Below are 23,992 nucleotides of genomic sequence, written 5' to 3'. Positions count from 1 at the left end.
AGTATTCTTCTTGGTAGTTATTGTTGGTATCATCTTCTTCTGAGTCAGAACTGAAAAATATTCTGTTTTTACCATAAAACTTAGCAATCAACCTTTTATTTAGTTGATTAACATATTCATTTCTGTTAGCTAAGATAGCTCTTTAATTTCTATCATGTTATTCGCACAAATTGCATTTAAATCTAATGATAATATTTTCCTTAGTAAATGCAATACTATTGTTATTGAGGTTGATAACCAAGTGTTCTAGAAGAACCAAATCATCTTTTATTGGATGCTCTTCTTCGTTTCCTACACGAAGCAAGAAGTCACTGAATGCTGGATTTATTCTTACTTTAATATTTCTTGTCATTTGAATATTTTTCATTTGAGGTCATAAGTATAATTTTGGCAAGCTAGCTTTTACAGTTTCTGCTTTGGTCAACTTGGAACTATTAATCGTGCTTGACAAAAATCACCTCCCAAACTATTACTACTTTTTCACCAAACGGTTCATCAATATCCAATATATCTCTAAAACTCTAGGCGATTGTTTTAATCATTTGACACTTAACCAAAAACGTTTCATCCCGTATTATCACTTTTGCCTTCCTTATAAATTTAGCACTATTGCACTGTTTGATATATTTGTGATGGTTATTTCAGTTTTATGAAGAGGTATATCAAATCTGAAGTGAGTTGTACGACCTCATAATAAAGTCGTTGTTGGTACACCACTTATTCTTATTGCTAATAATTTCATGCCTCTTGATCTTACATTTGCAAGTAATGCATGACATAGGAATATTATTTCGATTCCACTGGAGGCATTTACAAAGGATAATCTCGCTGTACCAGATTCAATTTTTTATAATATAGTCTTGAAAGCTTATTCTTGTTCAGGATTTAGCTTTGATTTTGCTTCCTCAAACACTTGTATGGTCTTCTTAATATTATACTAATCTCTTTTACTTTGTGATCTATGTTTTTTTTTAATCTCAAATACTCTTTTTATGGAATAAATTTATGTACCCTAAATTTTTTTTTTTTAACTTGAAAAATAATGTTACTTCATATGTTGATTTAAAAAATAATTTAATTTGATTATCTTATTGAATGATTAGTTATTTGGTTTTAACATAAAATATAATTTATTTTCTATTGATTTAGATTCTTAATATTAGTTCATCTCATGTTTGAATATTTACCCGTGATTATAATTTTATCCACCATAAATTTTATTTTCAAAGAATAAAAAGATCGATGACATTCCACTTTTAGATCTTTATGTTTGTAAAATCATTAGTGGTATTGGCTCTTACCAATCTTTTTCTTTCTTTTCTCACACATTTATATTCTTAAAAAATTTCTTAGTTGTTCTTTAATAATTGGGTATATTTTACACGAAAAATTATAATAATAAAATATTATTTGAGTAGGAAAGTAGTTCAAATATAATATAATAATATATTATCTTGGAAATTCTTTTCTCAAATTCAATGCTTTATGCAGTCCATTTAGCATTACTTTTTTTTTTAGTATTGAATATTATAGAGTGGTAACGTATTATCAATATGGAGGATTCTTATGAAATTAATTTTATTAATATTCCTACATATTTTTAATAAGAATTCAATAGATAATATTATATTAATTTTAAAATTTTAAATATTAAAAAATTAACATAGAAATTATTGTAGTTCAAAAAAAAACTTATTACAACTATGTCATCTCCCTATGAGTTCTTCTGTTTAATAATCAGCTTTTATAATAATATATGCTCTCATATTTCTAAATGAATTTGGACAATATAATACGTTTCAAATTAAATTACTAATAGAAATTTTGTAAGAAGTATATCCTAAAAGTAAGAGGATTACACGGCTAATCTATATGCCTGAAAATAGTTATAATAATAAGATTCCTAAAAGTAATCATGTAGGATTCCTAATGTGTAGTATTATATCCTAAAACTAATAGGATTATAAGGCTAATGTCTAGAATTCTGATTATATCCTTGTATTTTGAGTTATTATACTTAATATTAAAATGTTATTTTTGTAATCTGACATTTTATTCATGCTTTTATAATAATATAGATTAAGAATCATAGCATTATTTTTTCGGTTACCATACGCATAAAACTAAAATAAATGGGGAAATGGGGATCATTGTGAGGCAAACTGCATTAAGGAGGAAAAGGATTGAGTGTAGAAAATAATTAAAAGACAAGAGAGTTTTTCTATACGCATTGAGGTTTGATTAATTTTGAACTCGCATTGGTTGGAATCCCACAGTAAAAGGTAAAATACTCCTTATTAAAGGCAACTATATAATCAGAGCTCGAACTTAAAATCTTTGGTTAAGAATGAAAAAATATGTATCACTGTACCACAGCCTTTGTCGGTAAGATAAGAGAGTGTCACGACCCGGAATTCCCACCTTCGGGACCGTGATGACGCCTAACATTTCACTTGCTAGGCAAGCCAACGTTAGAGAATTCTTAAGTCAACTTTAGTCAATTTTAATAGCAGAAATAACTAAGCTAAACAGAAGCTAAAACTGAGTTTGCAGAATATTATAAAACCCATAATAACTTATATAATTCGGATCTGGTGTCACGATTTACGAGCTTCTAAGAGTTACTACAATCAATGTCTGAAAGAATATAATTGTTCTGAAAGAAAGGAAACAGTATAATAAAAAATTTGGAAGGGACTCCAGGGTCTGCGAACGCCAGCAGATCTACCTTGGGTCTCCGACAAGCAAGTCGAGATGCTAACCTCATGATCAGCTAGGTTCGGTACCAAAATATGCACAATAAGTGCAGAGTGTAGTATGAGTACAACCGATCCCATGTATCCGTAAGTGTCGAGCCAAACCTCGACGAAGTAGTGATGAGGCTATGACAACACACCTACATAATAAACTTGTGCAGATAACGGTATATATACCAAATAACAGCAAATAAGAACTAGATAAGTAATATCGGGAGGGGGACATGCTAAAGAAGGATACAAGATATGAGAATTTCAGCAGAAATGATAACCAAGACAATTAATATGCCTTTGATCGGTGAAAATAATTAAACACAGTAAGGAAAAGTGCACGGCATCACCCTTCGTGCTTTTACTCTCATCCTCACAGTGAAACAATGAAACTGCACGGTATCACCCTTCATGATTTTACTCTCAACCTCACAATATAAATCAGTAGATATGGTAGGCATCACCCTTCGTGCATTAACTCTCATAACATGGCACGACATCACCCTTCGTGCATTAACACTCACAATATGGCACGGTATCGCCCTTCGTGCGTTAACATTCTCCCTTACCATAAAGCAATGGACAAATAACAACAGGGAGATAGAATAACAAGAACAAGCCTTACTTCATCATTTGGTTCCACAACACCAACCTCAACTTTGAAATCAATACTCAATTATCACCAAGAATCCGTAAACATGATAAGAACGATCAATTTAACAATAACTAGTCTAAACATGGATAACATGAACAAAGAAGCAATAATTACAAGGAATCAAGTCCCACCCGCATGCTTTAACCCGACAACAATGCATAAATACTCATCACCTCACATATATGTTGTACCCAACATCTAGACATGTAGCGAATAGACAAACAAGTCATATTTTCTCAAGTCAAGGTTAACAACGACACTTACCTCACTCCAAAGATCAAACTCAAAGCTCAACCACAGCTTTACCTTTCAAATAGGCCTCCAAACCAATAAAATCTAGCAAATTACCAACCAAAAGATTCAAATTAAGCCTTAGGAACTACCCATGATTACAAAAAATTCAATTTAGGTCATTATTAAAAAAATTAACACCCGGGCGCGCTTGGTCCAAACCTGAAATTCGGACCAAAACCCGATTACCCATTCACTCCCCAGCCCGATTATGTAATTTATTTTGGAATCCAACCTCAATTTAAGGTCTAAATCCTTATTTTTCAAAAATTCCTAATTCTACCAAAAATCTCCAATTTTCAACATGAAAACTCTAGATTTTAGGTTGAAATCTTAGGAAAAGTAGTGAAAGATTGAAAGAAACTAGTTTAGAATCACTTACTAATGATTTGGGGATGAAAGGTTCTTTGAAAAATCACCTTTAGGGTTCTTGAGTTTGAAAATTTGAAGAATGAACCAAAAATCCCGTCTATGTCAAGTTTTGATCAGTTGCAAGTATCACATTTGCGACCTGGGGTTCGCAAATGCGAGCCCCGCAAATGCGAAGAACCTATCGTGTAATGACCCGACATGTTGTTTTGAGATCTAGCGCATCGTTCGGAGGTTTGAGGCTATGAGTAGCTTTATTTCAGGTATTACGACTTGTATGCGTGGTCGGAATTGAATTTCGGGAAGTTCGGAGTTGATTTGGAAAGAGAATTCTAATTTCGGAAGCCTTAAGTTGGAGGAATTGACTAAAGTGTGATTTTGAGCAAACGACCTCAGAATTTGGATTTGAAGGTTCCAACAGGTTCGTATGATGATTTTGGACTTGGGTGTATGTCCGGATCGAGTTTTGGATAACCCGGAAAAGTTTCGACGCCTATTATGGAAGTTGGCATTTTGGAAAAATTTCATAAAATTGGGTTGAGGTACATTTCAATGTTATTGATGTTTTTTTGGGATTCCGTATCTAGGAATAGCTCTGTATGGTGATTTTGGTATTGGGAGCGCGTCCAGAAGTAGAATTGGAGGTCCGCAGGTCATTTCGGGGTCATTTAGAGATTTGAAGGTTTTCGAGAAGTCTGACCGGAAGTGGACTTTTTGATATCGGGGTCAGATTCCGATTCGAGAAGTTGGAGTAGGTCCATAATGTCGAATGTGACTTGTGTTCAAAATTTGAGGTCAATTAGACGTGATTTGATGGGTTTCAGCATCGAATGTAGAAGTTTGAAGTTCTAAAGTCCATTAAGCTTGAATTGGGGTGTGATTCATAATTTTGATGTTATTTGAGGCTTCGAGCAGGCCCGTGTTATGTTGTGGGACTAGTTGGTGTGATTGGACAGGGTCTTGAGGGCCTCGAGTGTGTTTCGAAATGGTTTCGGATCATTTCGGGCTATTTTGGACTGTTGTTGCTGGTATCCGGTTTCCTTCATCGCGAACGCGAACGGTGTCCCGCGTTCATAGAGAGGAATTAGAGGCAGCTGGGTTTTGGCCTTTGCGAACACGAGGCAGAGGTCGCAAACGCAGAGGGTTGCCTAAGTAAGCTTACGGGAATGCGACATAAGTGTCGCGAACGCAAAGAAAAAAGCGGAGTGGGGACCTGGAGTAGTTTTGCCATCGCGAACGCAGAGCTCCAGCCGCAAACGCAAAGCAATGGTGTCTGCAGACTTCGCGAACGCGAGGCTTTGATCGCGAACGTGAAGAAGGGCCTGGCCCGGGCAAATTGTTTTAAAAACGGGATTTGACCATTTTCCCTCCATTTTTCATTTGGTTAGGCGATTTTTGGAGCTCTTGGAGGGGAGATTTTTGTCATCCATGTCAAGGTAAGTGATTCCCATCTATTGCAAGTTAAATACTCGGATTATATATGGATTTATACATGAAATTTATAGAAAATTTGGGATTTTGAGGGAAAACCTAGAAATTTATATTGTTGGCTTTTGACCACGAATTTGGGCATGGAATTGAGAACAAAAAATGTATTTGAGTTCATTGTGTCATGGGTAGTGTTTATCTTCGAAAATTTTAGGAATCCGGACGCGTGGGCCCGAGGTGAATTTTTGGAATTCTTCAAATTGGGTTGGTAAATCGCCTTAATGGCTAGCATGTGAAGTCTTTAGCATGTATTGATTATTTTATATATCTTTTGACTAGGTTCGGGTCGTTTGGCACCAAGTTGAGGATTGAAAGCACAATTTTGGATAGAAAAGTAAGCTTTAAGACGAGGTAAGTATCATGTCTAACCCTGTGAGGGAGCAATTACCCATAGATGTTGTATATTGATATATGCTACTTGTTGTCAGGGCTATGTATGCACGAGGTGACGAGAGCCCGTACGTAGCTACATTCATGTTATTGTCCGGGTAGACTTAGGTTCATATCATGCTATAGTTGTACTATTTGAGTAGTCTCTCACTTATTAAATTCTCCTGTTTTACATTTCTATTTGAGACTAGACTTGTTACTGTATAGACTTCACTGGCCCATGATTAGTCACCAGATAATCCTTCTCCTATTGCGGCATGTTTCCGTTATATATATATTTCATTGAAAGTTTTTTATTAAAGAAATTACAACTCACACGTTTGTTTGTGAGTGGGGTCAAGGACCCGTCAAGCTTCTTATTCTAATGGGACCGGATCCTTCGCCTCGACAGGATTTATGTACCACACTCTCATGGGAGCGGGTCGTTCGCCTCGGCAAGTTAATTAATTTATCATATGGTTCAGACCGTTCAACCCTCGATAGTGCACATTTTAATTATTATGTTAGAACGGACCATACACCTCGGTATTTCCTATATCATATCCCCATGAAATCGTGCGTAAAGCTTAGCAAGAAGCTAGTGTATCCGTGAATTTTCGGATTTGAACTATGGTAAGATACTTGATGAGATTCACCATATCTATATACATGCTCCAGTTAAGGAAGGAATTTTTACTGAAGAGCTTGAGTTCCTCGTAAAGAGGGGGATTGGTATCACGTGATTTATACCTGTTTATTTTATTTATTTACTTTGCCTCATAATTGCTTACCTCTTTACTGTACCTGATGTTGGTGGACAAATAGTGAGTGTCGATGTCGACCCCTTGTCACTACTTCTTCGGGGTTAGGCTAGATACTTACTGGGTACACATTGCTTACATAATCATACTACACTTGCTGCACATTTTTGTGCGGATGCATTTATGTTTAGCGACCTTGTGAGAGCAGAGACGTGTATGCATACAGAGACTTAGGTGAGTTTCACTCCATAATACGACCCGTAGCCAGCAGAGTCTCCTTCAGAGTATTTGTATTTCTCTTGTCCAATTGTATTCCGGACAGCTGTATTTTATTTTATAATCTTAGATGATGCTCATGCACTTGTGACACCGGGTTTTGAGATGATTATGGGATGTTATGTATTGAAATTGTTAAAAATATTATTAATTACTCTGTAAACCCCCATTCTTTACTATTTAAACTGAAGGAAAATTTAATTTCAAAAATAACAAAATGAGAACCAAACTAAGTATTTATTGTTGGCTTGCCTGACAGTGGTGTCCGGCTCCATCACGACCTTAATGGATTTGGGTCGTGACAACATGGTATCAGGCACTAGGTTCACTTAGGTCTCACAAGTCATGAGCGAGTCTAGTAGAGTCTTGCGGATCGGTACGGAGACGTCTGTACTTATTTTCGAGAGGCTACAGGGCTGTTAGGATCACTTCCCTTCTTGATTTCCTCATCGTGCAATTTGATTCCTCTGAGGCTTTTGCCTTCATTTCCTTCCTATGCAATCTTATGTATCGTGAAATGCTTGTTATAAATTGATAATCCATGGATTTTAATGGTACTATAGACGTGGTGCAGGATGTTTCTATCTGCTTATTTGATTGGGCTAATGTCGTCGCCTTATGGAAGGATATTCTGTCATTTCAGCTCAGTAGCTGTACTTCTGAGAGCTTTGATATTATGCATAGGTTGTTATGATGCTCATGAGTGGTTATCGCACATTAGTGATGTGATGGTAGGATTCTTGTCTATGCGTCAGAGCAATGAATAACTTGAAAGGAGGTTTGCTCAGTGCATGATTTAGAGATTCAGTATTTTATTTTCGGCGAAGAAAAGGCAATCGGACTAGGAATGTTCAGATTTGGGTTGATAGAGTGAAGAGACTGGGTATTTTTGAGCATGGTGAAGTTTTCATTTGTAATGTGGTATCATTGTCTTGAATGAGCGTGCTATGTTTGCCGATGTTATGGTTTTCTCCAATTCGACTCTACGGTCGGGTGTTATGAAATGGTGTCAAGGAAGCAATTGTTATAAGTTGCGGTGTGCAGTGGTTCAGAATCAAATTGGTGTTTCTATTGTTGATGGCTCAAGAAAGATGATCTTCTAAGAGGTTTAAAGTTGGTAGCGACTCATTTGTTCGGGTGTTATAGAGATAGATTTGGAATTGGGGCAACAATTGAGCAGCAAAAGACGAGGAAGGATATGGGGAAGGTGTTTTGCGGTGGTTGAATTGCTAAAGGGTCAAGTGTGAAAGGTAGAAGTTGAGGAGTTGCTTAAAGGAGAGGGTTGAACCAAAGTGGGAGAGTGGCAGAGTAACATATGGGTTCTGTGGTAGGATGGCCACACGCCTTGAGGAAAGTTTGGAGCCATTTGGGAATTCATGGTGGACAGGGACTAGGTCCACGGATTTTATTTGGATGCAACATGACTTCGAGTTTAGAATTCATTGTTAAACTTTTAGCTGATGTCAATGGGGAATAATGAACCTTTGTGGGTCCTAGGGATATGTGGATGCTTGTGCGGGACTGACGGTTGTTCTTTTGTGTCATGGGAAAACGGGTTAGTGTGGACCCTTGAAGGGTTATTATCCCAGTGTGGTACGGTCAGAATCAGCTTGAAGTCTGCTGGTGGATCTAAATGTGTATGTGACTTTATATCAGGCGGATGCGTTCATTTCAGCTTAGCGTTGTTTTCGGAGGAATCTTTGGGCCATGGATATTATTATTTCGTCAGCTATGCCGTGTAATCTATATTATGCCAGGTGGGCTGTGAGGTGGTTTGAATATTCGTACTCGTATTGAGATCTCGTGTAATTTGTGGTGTTGTGAGAGCAGGATGACTCTCGAGATACATGTCATTTATTGCACCATGGTTGTGCTTGAGTTTTGTAGCATATGGCGCTATCCGTCTCCCCGGGATTTATATTATTCACCCGCCGCCACGGGTATCATGGTTGGATCGGGTTGCACGTCACAATGGTGTGATGTTGAGTACAGTATCCCACATCTTCTATTGTGTGTATTGCTTCTCGTTTTCGGAGGAAGGTTCATAATATCTTTTCGGTTGTTTAAATTAGTTATGTGGGCTGAGTAATTCTTTCCAGAGTTCGTTCCCTTATGCATCACATTCGAGTTTGTAGCTCGTTGGCGCATTGTGGCATTATATGAGACTTTTGGCAGTGTCTGAGGTGGCTTATTGCTTGAGCAGCTTGTACTGGGTGATACCGGGTTTTGGACTATGGGCTGTTCTGTATTGAAATTGTTAAAAGTACTATTAATTACTCTATAAACCCCCATTCTTTACTATTTAAACTGAAGGAAAATGTGATTTCAAAAATAATAAAATGAGAACCAAATTAAGTATTTATTGTTGGCTTGCCTGACAGTGGTGTCCGGCGCCATCACGACCTTAATGGATTTTGGGTCGTGACATATCGAAAATGCGAAGGTTTCACATCCCTGTTTTCATCGCATTTGCGACAAATAGTTCGTAAATGCAAAATCTAATCCTTCCGCAAATGCGACCCATTGATCGCATTTGCGATCACTGCTTGCCCAGCCCCTACTTCGCAAATGCGAATAATGGCTCCCCGCAAATGCGACTTATTGCGAAGAATTTGCCCAGCCCCCAAGTACTCTTCGCAAATGCGAAGAATTTGCTCGCAATTGCGATCCTGTCAGCATAGGGAGTGTTCGCAAATGCAAACAATGATCTCGCAAATGCGAGATCAGACGCCAGTTACAAAAATTACAGAACCAACAATGCTCTACGTCCAATTTTCACTCTGTAGCCTGTCCGAAACTCACCCGAGCCCTCGGGGCTCTAAACCAAAAGTATACACAAGTCTAAAAACATCATACGAACTTGCTCGCACGATCAAATCGCCAAAATAACTCCTAGAACTACGAATTGAGCACCAAATCAATTGAAAGTTTCAAGAAAACTTTGAAACTTCTATTTTCACAACCGGATGTCCGAATTACGTCAAACCAACTTCGTTTCTCACCAAAATTCACAGATAAGTCATAAATATGGTGTTGGACCTATCTGGGTTCCGAAACTAAAATACGGACCCGATATCCAAAAGTCAACCATTAGTCAAACATTTCAAATTCATTAAGCCTTTAACTTTCAAATTGCTACAAAGTCCGATAACTCAGGCTAGGGACTTCCGTAATCGATTTTGGGCATACGCCCAAGTCCCAAATCACGATACAGACCCACCAACACCTTCAAAATATGAATCCGAGTCCGTTTACTCAAAATGTTGACCGAAGTCAACTCAAATGGATTTTAAGGCATAAATTTCATATTTTCTTAGTTTTAACATAAAAGCTTTTCGAAAACACGCTCGGACTGCGCACACAAATCGATAAGGGATAAAATGAGGTATTTAAATCTTCGAAGCGCAAAATTAAGTTCAAAAACATAATATGACCTATCGGGTCATCACATAGAGTTTATAATGAAAGGTTAACAACGGATTGATTGCGTTTGCCATCAATTTAATTTGGATCTTTTACAATGCATGCCCAGTGCTTGGACTCGACTCAAACAGAAGAAAATATAAAGAAACATATATATCAGGATCACCAATTCTTGCTTCAATCGAGAAATGGTTACAAGGTCGGTTTGAATCACATTTCATTATTAGATTTGAATATTTAATTTATAATTTGATAAAAATAATAATTAATCTACTATCACATATATTATTAGCGTATATAGCTTAAACTCATATTTTTAATTGTAAAAATTGCGTTATAGGATTATCCATTATATGTAGAACTAAATTTCTTGCACATTACACCCTCCACAACTTTAACTTCTGCACCCACAAAAGGAAAAAGGCATGCAGAGAGAACAAAAAGAATGAAATTTATTAGGTACTTAGTATATTAACGATGTTTGAACATACAAGTAAATAAATGTACGCATTTTTCTAATAGTTAGATTTTTAGACGAGAATGTCACACATTTCGCCATATTATTAGAGTTGACAGAGAGTATGGATTCTCAACAACACACATTATTCAAAAAAAATTCTCATGTGTTTAGGCCATATATGGCACGAGGCCGGTTGTGCCAGGCCTATGTCAATTGCACAAACTCGGTCATGGCAGGCCATTATGGCACGAGGTCGGTCACGGTAGGCCACTATGGCTTGAGGATGGCCGTGGAATGCCTATATCAATGGTAAAAAAGAAATATACAAGCATAAAGCCTAGAATCCCAACATATTTTTAACGATCTTCTCAGCGCCCCTTTTCTTTGATTAATGTCGAAAAATCCCTTGTTTTTCCAGGCTCATGAAAAAATATGTTGGGATACTAGGCTTTAGGATTGTGTATCAATGGTAAAATTATATGACTATAAGAACTCATGAAATATGTCATGGCCCAAAATTAACCGTCGTGATGACGCCTATCGTGGAACTAGGCCAGCCTCAACTCAACAATCCAACACAGTAAAATAACCTTAAAAATAATGACAGAAGCAGTTAAAATAAAAGAAACCTTTTTGAAAACATAACAAATCCCAAAGTGCGATACAATCCAGCCCAAAATCGGGGTGTCACTGAGTACATGAGCGCTAATTTGGAATACAATCCACTACAGAGTCTAAAGAAAACAACTGAAAATACATCAAATATAATGAAGGAGAGTCAAGAGAAAGCTGTGCAGCTACCTTGATAGTCTCCAAACTCTGGGGCATCAATCAGCAACCGCCACCATGAACAGAATCGCCTAGATCTGCACACGAAGTGCAGAGAGTAACATTAGTACACCAACTAAGTAAGTAACAAATCAAAACTTTGGACTGAAAGGTAGTGACGAACTCAACCACAACAGATATAATAGAAATACATGTGCAGAAATATAGGCATGCTTTCAAGTTAAATAGACAACTCAAAGCAATAAAGTAAACACAGATCTGGATAGCTTAAGGTATATAACTCAACTATCCCTACATGCCAATGCACATACTATATGAAATGCACCACGTGCTCCCACTCTCAAGTGCTCAATCAATCGGTACTGTATATGACCATCCGGCCCAGGGAAGATCCATCCTGGAACATATACAGTACTGACTATAAGTCACCTAGTACCGAGGAAAAGGGCAATCTAACCTTGTGGAGAAGATCCATCTCCAGGTATCAAGTACTTCAAATGATCCATGTCGAGGGAAATCCATCCCTCAATAATATTATCCGCGCTCATTGGGGGTGTGTTACAGACTTCGGAGGGGTTCCTATAGCCCAAGCATTATCGTCAATCAATATAACCGCTACGACGTGCAGCCCAATCCCATAATTGTCACTTATAACTAGGCTTTTGGCCTCACTCAGTCATCAATCTCTCCAGTCTCACCCACGGGCTCACAATATCATGAAACTGACTCGGAACAGTGATATGATGAATCAATAAATAACTGAGTCTGAGATATGATATAAAAGTGCATGAACATGACTGAGTATGGGATATCAATGGAAATAGTGATATGACAACAAGAAACAACCACTAAGGGTACCAACAATACCTGCATAAAGCCTTAATCTAGCATGATTTACAGCTCAATTACTTTATCACATGATAAAAGCATGGATATCAATATGATAGAATCATTAAACGGTGCCATAGAATCACCCAGGTCACAATTCCCACGGTGCACGCCCGTCACTTGGCATGTACGTCACCTCAATACCAATCACATAACATATAATTTGGGATTTCAAACCCTTAGAACCAAGTTTGAAAGTGTTACTTACCTCGAACCGAGCAAAATCTTACTCCGCAATGCCCTTGCCTCTCAAATTGGCTTCCAAATGTCCAGAATCTAGCCACAAGTAATACAATACAATCAATATAGGCTAAAGGGATCAATTCCACAAGAAAACTACCAAATTAGAGTCAAAATCCGAAATTGACTCAAACCCGGCCCCGGGCCCACGTCTCGAAATTCGACAAAAGTCACAAAACCCAAAAGCTTATTCACTCACAAGTCTAACCATACCAAATTTATCAAAATCCGACCTTATTTGGTTACCCAAATCCCCAAAATCTACTCTCCAATTCTCAAGCCCTAATCTCCCAAATTTCACCTCAAAAACTCACCAACTAGGTGGGGAAATCAGCGGGGAAACAAGATTTATGATCCAAAGCGAGTTCAAGAAGCTTACCTCAATAATCCCCTTGAAAATCTCCTTCAAAATCGCCTAAGTCCGAGTCTCAAATGTGAAAATAAGACCAAAATCGTGAACCCTTGCCTTTTAAGCTTCTGCCCAGACTTTTCGCACTTGCGGGCCCTCTGTCGCATCTGCGACGCGGCACCTGGGGAAATACCATCACAGGTGCGAATTCCACTTAAAATTCCAGGTTCCTCTCCTGCAGCTGCATGACCGCATCTGCGACTACCGCAGGTGCAGAAATCCATCGCACCTACAACTCCCCCTCGCACCTGCACCCAGTTGCCAACTTCTGCGATCCTCGCAGGTGCGAGAACATCTTCGCACCTGCGACTTCTGCCCAGCTCATCCTTAGCCGCTTTTGTGGCTCCTCCTTCGCGTCTGCGGGCTCGCACCTGTGATTCCCACTCCGCAGGTGCGGTTACACCAGTAGCAGCAACACTTCAGCTGCAATTCCTCAACTCAAATCAAGTCGTCAACCACTTGAAATCACCCCGAGGCCCTCGGGACCACTGCCAAACATAACAACATGTCCTATAACCCTTTACAAACTTAGTCGAACCTTCGAATCACTCCAAAACAACATTAAAACACAAAATTACACTCAGATTCAAGCCTAAACTTCTGAATACCACAAATGATACCGAAACCTACCAAACCATGTCCGATTGACCTCAAATTTTACACACAAGTCAGAAATGACACCACGAACCTACTTCAACTTCCAAAAATCCAATCCGACCCCGATATCAAAATTTCCACTGCCGGCCAAAATCGCTAAAATTCTAACTTTCTCCAATTCAAGCCTAATTCTACTACAGACCTCCAAATCACATTCCGGATGCGCTCTTAAGTCTAAAATCACCTAATGGAGCTAAAGGGACCATAAAAATTCAAATCCGAGTTTGTTTACACATAAGTCAACATCCGGTCAACTTTTTCAACTTAAGCTTTCAATTAAGAGATTATGTGTCTCAATTCACTCCGAAACCACTCCGGACCCGAACCAACTAACCCGGTATATCATAATATAGCTGTAGAACACAAAAGAAGCAGAAAATGGGAGAACGGGGCTATAACTCTCAAAATGGCTGGCTGGGTCGTTACATCATCCCCCTCTTAAACAAATATTCTTCCTCGAATGGGTCTAGAAACATACCTGGAGCCTCAAATAGGTACGGGTATCTGTTCCGCATCTCCCGCGCGGTCTCCCAAACAGCCTCCTTTGGGCTGACCTCTCCACTACACTTTTACTGAAGTTATATCCTTTAACCTTAACTTTCGAACCCGACGCCCCAGAATGGCCACCGGCTCCACATCATAAGTCAAATCACAATCCAATTGTACCATGCTAAAATCCAAAACATGAGATGGATCGCCAACATACTTTGAAATACTGGATGCACACTCGACAAGCTAGGTGGCAAAATAAGCTCATAGGCTACCTTCCCAACCCTACAAAGCACCTCAAACGGTCCAATAAACTGATGGCTCAGATTGCCCATCTTCCCAAATATCATAACACCCTTCATGGGTGAAACCTTCAGCAAAACCTTCCCCCAACCATGTAAGACACATCACAGACCTTTCTGTCAGCATAACTTTTTTATCTCGACTGCACCCTACGAAGCCGCTCCTAAATCAATTTCACCTTGTTAAGTGCATCCTGAACCAAGTCTGTACCCAAAAGTCTAGCCTCACCCGGCTCAAACCAACCCACCGAAGATCTACACCGCCTCCCATATAAAGCCTCGTACGGAGCCATCTGAATACTCAACTGATAACTGTTGTTGTAAGCAAACTTCACGAGTGGCAGAAATTGGTCCCATAAACCTCCAAAATCAATGACACAAGCGCTTAGCATGTCCTCCAATATCTGAATAGTACGGTCGGACTGTCCGTCCGTATGTGGGTGAAATGTTGTGCTCAACTCAAACCGAGTGCCCAACTCTCACTGCACGGCCCTCCAAAACTGTGATGTAAATTGCGTGCCTCAGTCTGAAATGATTGAAACTGGCACACCATGCAGGCAAAAAGTCTCTCTAATGTAAATCTCAGCCAACCGGTCTGAAGAATACATAGTACTCACAGGAATGAAGTGCACGGACTTGGTCAGCCGATCCATAATCACCCAAAAAACATCGAACTTCCTCGAAGTCCGTGGCAGTCCAACTATGAAATCTATAGTGATCCGCTCCCACTTACACTCTGGAATCTCTATATTCTAACGCAAGCCACCTTGTCTCTGATGCTCATATTTCACCTGCTGACAGTTAAGATACCGAGCTACAAACCCAACTATGTCTTTTTTCATTCTCCTCCACCAATAGTGCTGTATCAAATCCTGATACATATTCGCGACACACGGATGGATGGAATACCGCGAGTTGTGGGCCTCCTCAAGAATCAACTCCCGTAGCCCATCCACATTGGGTACACATATTCGGCCCTGCATCCTCAATACCCCATAATCACCAATAGTCACATCTCTGGCATCACCTTGCTGAACCCTGTCTTTGAGGACAACAAATGAGGATCATCATACTAGTGCTCTCTGATGCGATAGAATAAGGAAGACAGAGAAACTACACAAGCTAGAACTCGACTGGGCTCTGAAATATCCAATCTCACGAACTGGTTGGCCAAAGCCTGAACATCAACAGCAAGGGGTCTCTTACCAACAGGAAGGAATGCAAGACTACCCATACTCACTGCCTTTCTACTCAAGGCATCAGCCACCATATTGGCCTTTCTCGAATGGTACAAAATGGTAATATCATAGTCCTTTAGCATCTCCAACCATCTTCGCTGCCTCAAATTGAGATCCTTCTGCTTGAACAAGTGATGGAGGCTATGATGGTTAGTAAATACCTCACAAGACACACCATAGAGATGGTGCCTCCAAATCTTCCGCATGAACAATGGCAGCTAACTCCAAATCATGAATGGGGTAGTTCTTCTCATGGGGCTTCAACTGACGCGAAGCATAAGCATCACTCTACCCTCCTAGATCAAAACGCACCCAGTACCGACCCAAGAAGAATTACAATATACTATATAGGAACCAGAAGTTGATGGTAGAACCAACACTAGAGCTGTGGTCAAGGCAGTCTTGAGCTTCTGAAATCTCGCCTTGCACTCATCCGACCACCTGAAAGGAGCACCCTTTTGGGTCAATTTGGTCAAGGGCGATGCAATAGACGAGAAACGCTTAACGAACCGACGGTAATAACCAGCCAAACCAAGAAAGCTCCAAATCTTTGTGGATGAGAACGGTCTGGGCCAACTCTAAACTGCCTCTATCTTCTTCGAATCTACTTGAATACCCTCACTGGACACCATGTGTCTCAAGAACGCCATTGAACTGAGCAAAAATTCACACTTGGAGAACTTGGCATAAAGCTTCTCCTCCCTCAACCGCTGCTATACAACCCTCATATGTTGGGCGTGCTCCTCTTAGCTATGAGAGTACACCAGGATATCATCAATGAACACAATAACAAACGAGTCGAGATAAGTCGAAACATGTTGTTCATCAAATGCATGAACGCTGCTGGGGCGTTACTCAGCCCTAAACATATCACGAGGAACTTATATAGACTATAACGGGTCCTGAAAGCTGTCTTAAGAATGTCCGAGTCCCTAATCTTCAACTGGTGATACCCTGACCTCAAATCAATCTTGGAGAACATCCTCGCTTCTTGAAGCTGGTCAAATAGATCATCAATACGAGGCAAAGGATATTTGTTCTTGATTGTTCCTTTGTTCAACTACCTATAATCAATACACATTCTCATAGTGCTATCCTTCTTCTTCACAAATAGAACTAGTTCACCCCAAGGTGACACACTAGGCCGAATAAAACCCTTATCAAGGAGTTCCTCAAGCTGATCCTTCAATTTCTTCAACTCCGCCGGTGCCATACGATACGGCAGAATAGAAATGGGTTGAGTGCCGACACCAAATCAATACCAAAGTCAATATCCCTGTCCGGCGACATGCCCAGCAGGTCTGTAGGAAACACATTCAGAAAATATTGCACCACCGAACTGAAGCAATGGTAGGAGTCTTTGCACTAACATCCCTTACGAAGGCCAAATAAGAAAGACAACCCTTCCCAACCATCCGATGGGCCTTCAAGAATGAAAACACTCTACTGGGAACATAATTCAATGAACCTCGCCACTCAATCTATGGCAACCCCGGCATAGCCAATGTCACCGTCTTAGCGTGACAGTGCAGAATAGCATGACACGGAGACAACCAATCCATGCCCAATATCACACCAAAGTCAACCATACTAAGAAGCAACAGATCAACATTAGTCTCTAATCCCCCAATAGTCACTACACACGACCGGTATACAATGTCCACAATAATAGTATCACCCACCGGCATAGATACACAAACAGATGAAACTAGAGACTTACGGGGCATGTCCAGGTAATGAGCAAAATATGATGACACATATGAATAGGTGGAACCAAAGTCAAATAATGTAGAAGCATATCGATGACATACAGAGATAATACATGTGATCACTATATCTGAAGCAATGACATCTGGTTTGGCAGGTAGTGCATAGAAACGGCCCTGACCGCCACCTGATTGGCCTCCCATTCTAGGGTGTCCCCTAGCTGACTGAGCTCCACCCCTGAGCTGGTTGGGCGGGTGGTGAAGTAACTGGTGCTGAAGTCGAAGGTTGACTCCTCTGCTCAGATGAACCTCTCGTAAGGCGAGGACAGTACATCTTGATATGAACCAAATCTCCACACTCAAAACAACCTCTACCAGCTAATGGCGGTGGGCACTGAAGGGAGCCCTGAGTATCGGGATACCCGTAAGAAGGCCCCAACATAGATGAACCCTGAGCTGATGGTGCATGAGACGAACTCTGAGATGGAAGGGCACTAATAGATGAGTGGCCCTGCTGAGAACTGTGAGAACCATGGCCAAATGATGCACCACGGTGAACTGGACGGGCCGTCTGAGCATTCCTATAAGGACGACCTCTGTTGTGGTGAAACTGACCTCCAGAAGGAACACCACCAAAGCTACCTGATCCACGAGACCTCTTATCCTCCCTCTCAATCCGCTCCTGACTGCGGATCAACTCTATCTCCCGATCAATGTGGACAACCTCATCAAAGGTAGCACCAGACACCCTCTCTCTGGTCATAAGTACCCTCAACTAAAATGTGAGGCCATCAATGAACCTTCTGATCCTCTCCCTGTCTGTGTCAACTAACCAAACAACATGACAGGCTAACTAAGAAAATCTCCTCTTGTACTGCGTCACAGTCATGTCATCCTGATGCAACCCCTCAAACTGTCTGCGCAACTCCTCTCTGTGAGACTGCGACACATTCTTCTCCAAGAAGAGAAAGGAGAACTCCTACCACGTAAGTGGCGCTACACCTGTGAGCACCCAATTTTTGCCCTACATGAAAATAAATCCTAAAAATAGGCCAAAAATAATTTAATTGATTTTTAGGAATTTTTCTTTATTTAGTTGCATTTCATGCATTTTTAATATTTTAAAATCATAAAAAATCATAAAAATTGTCACGTTTAATTTTATGTCATCTTAGGTTCAATTTGTATATAGGAATTAATTTTATTAAGCAAAAAATCACAAAAAATGGTCATTTTTACATATTTGGATTTTTAGCCTTTAAAATTAGCATTTTCCCTTAGTTTTAAGTTAATTAGTCGTTTTAATGTTAAAAATAAATAAAGAATTTTAATAGATTGATTTAGGATTTTAATTGATTTAGAAAAAAATAAAAAAAAAATAGGAAGAACATATTTTTGGTCTTATTTCTTTTAAAATTGGGTCAATTCCTAAAGGCCCAAATTAATTTTAAACCCCGACCCAAATCCAATACCACTGCCGAAATACCCATTACCTTTTACCCTACCCCTTGCATATACAAACACAATTTAGAAACCAAAAAATCAAACCCCTAGATCAAAGGAGAGCAAAAACTGCGGATCTAAAAACCTCCCCCTCCCCCCCTCTCGTTCATAACCTTCTTCAGCAGAACACCAAAAAAAAACTCCTCCATTCCTTCTAAAATCACAAGAAAATAACAGGACTCTTCACTCAGAGAAGAAGAAGAAAGCTTTCCCTCCTTTCCGTCTCATCTTACTCGTCTTTCCTTGTTTGTGACAAATTGCGGATCTAGCTAGAAGTGACATTAAATCCGGCAATCCATGGAGGATCTAGTCAAACTCCAAGAGATGAAACGAAAACTGAAAATAAAGGATTTGAAGGCTATTTGAATTTCTGCTCTCTTATTTTCAATTTTTCTGAAATTTTTGAGTGACATTTGGGTTGTAGAAGTGTGGTTGGGTCACTAAATCTGTTGCTGTTATGTTGCTAGGTTTCCTCTCATTATTTCAGAAGCTTGTTTGTGGTGTTTTCTTCATTTAATTCCGGCTTGGTTAGGTATGTACACATCTGCCCGAAATCTTCTTTTGAATACGAATGAATAGTCGAATTGTTGACTCTATGAATATGTTTGATTCTTCGTATTCTTCTAGTCGGATTGTTGGTTAATTTCCGTTGTCATCAATTCTGTTTTTGTGATAATTTTGACTGTTGAATTATATGTAAATTTGTTTTGTCGACTAAATCTATCCGATTTTGTAGTGAATAGCTAAAATCTCAGTTGAAATCACAATCACCTAGCTAAGTACGCACTGCTGGGGCCTCTGTTTGTGATTATTGCACTGAAGAGCCAAATTTGATTTTTTTTTAATGATGTAATGGCTAATGATTCTGAATTGTTTTCCCATTTTATTGATTAATTCTGAACATGCAAGCTCAACTCTGCTCTATTGCAAATATTCATGATGTATTAATTTTTAGTATATAGATCTAGATTTTCCTTATTCAACTTCACGTGACTCATCCCATTTGGTGGTCGATTGGCGTGAATGGAAAGAATCTTTTCTGCAAATTTTTGTGTGTGAAGACATTTGGTTGAGTGTTTTAATTGAGTATTAAATAACCATAAGAGTTACTGCAATTTCGCACGTATATAGAGCCATATGATCTTGAATGTGTTTGTGTAACTTGTAAAATCAGGTTATCACTCCTTTTAAATTGTTCTTAGCTACAATTTTGGCATAGTGAAGCTTAATTGGTTGTTAAGTTTACTTCTTCCATAACTTTGGCCTCACAATAATCTCAAACTTAAAAATAGAAAAATAACCTTGAACATCGTAGCTTGCTTTAGACGCGATTAATAAATCGTCGTGGCTATGGGTACGATTCCCGTGGCATAGTCATGATACCTAATTCTCAAATTCGGGTGTGCATTTCATGTGACCCGATTATAATAACTTCGAATAATAAAACCTTGTTTAAATAATTTGAGGTGTGCCATGCCAAATAAACCCCTAAGCCCATGGCCCTCACAAAACTAGTTAGCTTTATATAGAAAATTTAAGGTGTGCCATTTTCATTAAATAACCCATGGTCCTCATATAATGAATACTAACTCTTTGAAAATCGGGGTGTGCCATCAATTGAACTTTCCATGGCCCTCACAAATGTAGTTATTAATTCGAACTTTCGTATTTGCTTTAGGCGCGTTCCATAAATTGATTTTCTTTTATTTATTAAATTTGGGTGTACATTTCATTTGATCCAATTTCAATTCTTTACAATGTTAAATAAAATGTGTCGCGAACCGCGGGTGCATTTCATGTGGCGTGGTTCAAGACATGTTTAAATAACGTTGAATCTTCTTAAAAGCGTTTTAAAATAATTAAAAGCGGTTAATAAACTAAAAATGCACAATATGTTAAAACATGTAGTTAATCAGATAATAGGCCAATTATAATAGTTTAAGCGACAGTGATAGAACCACGAAACCCGGGAATGTCTAACACCTTCTCCCAGGTTAACAGAATTCCTTACGTAGAATTTCTGGTTCGCAGACTTCAAAAGGAAAGTCGAATTTCCTCGATTTGGGATTTTAAAATAAACCGGTGACTTGGGACACCAATTAAAATATTCCAAGTGGCGACTCTGAAGAATTAAATAAATAATCTCATTTCGAATAATGTCACTTAAATTGGAAAAACTCTCTTATACTCCCTCTCGGGTGTGTAAAAAAGGAGGCGTGACAACACCAACCGGACTAAGCCTCTCATACGCTTCTCACCAGGTAAAGGCAGCTCCAGTGAACTGAAAAGTAGTGAACGAGACCCCACTAGTCTCCAGAATACCTGTTGTACGGAGAATCCTCTGATATTTATCTAAGAAACCCTGGTCATCCTCGCCCTTCGCATTGCTGAAAGTAGGAGGCTGGAGCCTCCCAAACCTCTCCAACCTACGCTGCTCATCATCAGGCATGACTGAAACCATATAGTCTTGAGCAGCTACAACTGGCTGGGCTGATGGTGCCCCCGGTGTCTGGAGTTTTTGCACCACCTGCTCTAGTATGCAGGCGGTAGGAGTCTGAGTACCTCTCCCGGCCTGGGAAGTGGCTTTTGCAGCAAAAACTAAGACATCCTGAGCAAGACTGATGCACGCGGTCAGAATTTGAGCTAAGGCGTCCTGAAGGCCTGGGATCACGATGGGCACAGTTGGTGCTTGAGCTGGTCCCGCTGGTGCATCCACAATTGGGACCTGATCCTGAACTAGGGCAACTAGTGGATCTGCAGGTGCTGCCCTAGCTATTGTGCAGGCTACACCTCTGCCCCTACCATGGCTTCTACCGCGACCTCGACCTCTCGCGGCCCCAACTGGTGGCACTGGTGGCTGTCCGTCTTGTCCAGTAGCACGTGATCTCACGATCTGTGAGAGAATAAAACAATAGAAGTTTAGGTACCAGTATCAACAGATTCACACGATGAGAATTCAAGAATGTTAAGTTTCCTAAGAGTTCTGCAGCCTCTCGAAGATAAGTACAAACGTCTCCGTACCGATCCGCAAGACTTTACTAAACTCGTTCATGACTCTTGAGACCTATGTAACCTAGGCTTTAAAACCAACTTATCACGACCTAAAATCAACCATCGTGATGGCGCCTATCGCGAAACTAGGCCAGCCTCAACTCAACAATCCAACACAGTAAAATAACCTTAAAAATAATGACGGAAGCAATTAACATAAAAGAAACCTTTTTGAAAACATAACAAATCCCAAAGTGCGATACAATCCAGCCCAAAACCGGGGTGTCACTGAGTACATGAGCGTCTATTCGGAATACAATCCACTACAGAGTCTAAAGAAAACAACTGAAAATACATCAAATAATAAAAAAAAAGAGTCAAGGCCTGCGAACGCTGTGCAGCTACCTTGATAGTCTCCAGACTTTGGGGCCTCAATAAGCAACCGTCACCGTGAATAGAGTCGCATGGATTTGCACACGAAGTGCAGAGAGTAACGTAAATACACCAACGTAGTAAGTAACAAGTCAAAACGTTGGACTAAAAGGTAGTGACAAACTCAACCACAACAGATATAATAGAAACAAATGTGCAGAAATGTAGGCATGCTTTCAAGTTAAATAGACAGCTCAAAGCAATAAAGTAAATAGAGATCTGGAAAGTTTAAGGTATATAACTCAACTATCCCTACATGCCAATGCACATACTGTATGAAATGCACCATGTGCTCCCACTCTCAAGTTCTCAACCACTCGGTACTATATATGGTCATCCGGACCAGGGAAGACCCATCCCGGAACATATACAACACTGACTATAAGTCACCCAGTACCGAGGAAAAGGGAAATCCAACCATGTGGAGAAGATCCATCTCCAGGTATCAAGTACTTCAGACAAGATCTATGTCCAGGGAAATTCATCCCTCAATAATACCATTCGCACTCACTGGGGTGTGTTACAGACTTCAGAGGGGCTCCTATAGCCCAAACGCTATCACCAATCAATATAATTACTACGACGTACAACCCGATCCCATAACTGTCACTTATAATCAGGCTCTCAGCCTCATTCAGTCATCAATCTCTCTAGTCTCACCACGGGCTCACAATGTCATGAAACTAACCAGGAATAATGATATGATGAATCAATAAATAATTGAAACTGAGATATAATATAAAATGCATGAACATGACTGAGTACGGAATATCAATGGAAATAGTGAGATGACAGTAAGAAACGACTATTAAGGGTCCCAACAATACCAGTATAAAGCCTAAACATGATATCTAGTATGATTTACAGCTCAATTACTTTATCACATGATGAAAATATGGATATCAACATGATAGAGTCACTAAACGGTGCCATGGAATCACCCAGGTCACAATTCTCGCAGTGCACGTGCGGCGCCCGTCACTTGGCATGTCTGTCACCTCAATACCAATTACATAACACATAATTTGGGGTTTCGAACCCTCAGAACCAAGTTTGAAAGCGTTACTTACCTCGAACCAAGCAAAATCCTACTCCACAATGCCCTTGCCTCTAAAATCGGCCTCCAAACATCCCGAATCTAGCCACAAGTAATACAATACAATCAATATAGGCTAAAGGGATCAATTCCACAAGAAAACTACCAAATTAGAGTCAAAATCCGAAATCGACTCAAACCCGACCCCCGGGCCCACGTCTCGAAATTTGACAAAAGTTACAAAATCCAAAAGCCCATTCACTCACGAGTCTAACCATACCAAATTTATCAAAATTCGAAATCATTTGGTCACCCAAATCCCCAAAACCCACTCTCCAATTCTCAAGCCCTAATCTCCCAAATTTCACCTCAAAAACTCACCGACTAGGTGGGAAATCAGTGGGGAAACAAAATTTGTGATCCAAAGCGAGTTCAAGAAGCTTACCTCAATAATCCCCTCGAAAATCTCCTCC

The 23,992-nt window shown here is 39.7% G+C and overlaps 1 long non-coding RNA gene across 1 annotated transcript; it reads left to right on the top strand.

The window, feature by feature from the left end:
• Positions 1 to 19,098: 19,098 nt before the first annotated feature.
• LOC104243472 (uncharacterized) lies at positions 19,099 to 20,106 on the top strand. The gene is made up of 2 exons (XR_715202.2): positions 19,099 to 19,592; positions 19,797 to 20,106. It is a non-coding gene; the product is annotated as an uncharacterized lncRNA (long non-coding RNA).
• Positions 20,107 to 23,992: the final 3,886 nt, after the last annotated feature.

Source organism: Nicotiana sylvestris, chromosome 11 (genome assembly GCF_000393655.2).
Source record: "Nicotiana sylvestris chromosome 11, ASM39365v2, whole genome shotgun sequence".
NCBI classification, from domain to species: Eukaryota; Viridiplantae; Streptophyta; class Magnoliopsida; order Solanales; family Solanaceae; genus Nicotiana; species Nicotiana sylvestris.
This window is presented reverse-complemented; position numbering and strand designations above follow the sequence as displayed.